Source organism: Oryctolagus cuniculus, chromosome 4 (genome assembly GCF_051225735.1).
Source record: "Oryctolagus cuniculus isolate XC-2025 breed Fujian yellow rabbit chromosome 4, ASM5122573v1, whole genome shotgun sequence".
In the NCBI taxonomy this organism is placed as follows: Eukaryota; Metazoa; Chordata; class Mammalia; order Lagomorpha; family Leporidae; genus Oryctolagus; species Oryctolagus cuniculus.
The window spans coordinates 135,167,782-135,168,955 of NC_142870.1; positions in this window are offsets into that span (position 1 = coordinate 135,167,782).

The window sequence follows — 1,174 nt, forward strand, 5'->3', positions numbered from 1 at the left end:
GCTGGTAAGACACACCTTGGTGTCATTTTCGGGTAGGACACACCTGAGGGGCGTTTCCAGACAGGACACATCTTGCCACTGGAATGACTCTCGGGCGGGCCAGGGGCTCTGCTGAGCACGGATGTCCCCTTGCGAGTTCCTGTTCCACTTCTGGGCTCACTTCCCGCGGCCTCTCCGACCCCAGCCCTAACCTCCACCCCCTGAGGCAATACAACCGGCGGTCCCCATCCCCCCGAGCTGCCCCAGTCACTTGAGTGCAGTGCGGAAACCGAGCAGATCCCAAGTTCCTGACCCCAAGAGGCGACGGACGAAGCCTCCCGCCCCACCTGTGACGACTGCCGTTCCCGCGCAGTCTGAGTGAGCCGAGGTCCTGGCGTGGCCCTGGCCTGAAGTGCTGGCATCTCATATGGGCGCCGGTTCTAGTCCTGGCTGCTCCTCTTCCGATCCAGCTCTCTGCTGTGGCCTGGGAAAGCAGTGGAAGATGGTCCAAGTCCTTGGGCCCCTGCACCCACGTGGGAGACCCAGAGAAAGCTTCTGGCTCCTGGCTTCAGATCGGCTCAGCTCTGGCTGTTGCGGCCATCTGAGGACTGAACTGGAGGATGGAAGACCTCTCTCTGTCTCTACCTTTCTCTGTAACTCTTTCAAATAAATAAAATACATCTTAAAAAAAAAATCCACAGGGTACCAGGCATCTTTCTAAACACTTTGCACAATTGAATTCCTTTGAGCCTGTTAAAAATCCATGCGGTAGGTGTTGTTACTACCACCATTTCAGAGGGGAAAACAAACAGAGGCACAGACATTGTCAGGTGACTTTCACAAGGTCACAAAGAGGGTAAGAAGAGAAAGTGTTCAAACTCAGGGGCTGGGTTTTCTTCCCTCCTCCTCCCATCTTTTCTCAGTTCCTCATTCCACTTGGCTCTTTTCTCACCTCCCTTTTTCACCTCTTCCCTATCGCTCTTGGTAAGGTTGTGTTGTCTGCTGACCACGGGAGTAAGGAAAGTTGGGGGCGGCAGACGGTTAGGTTTCACTTCTGCATAAGCGGCTTGACTGGGGAGTCTGACCTTACTGCTGTCATTAAGAGTTTTAAATGAAAACAGATGCATCTTTGGGTTCAATCCGTGTTTGTTTATTGCATGCCTCAGTGCCGGCCGCGGGCTGGAAAATGAAACGT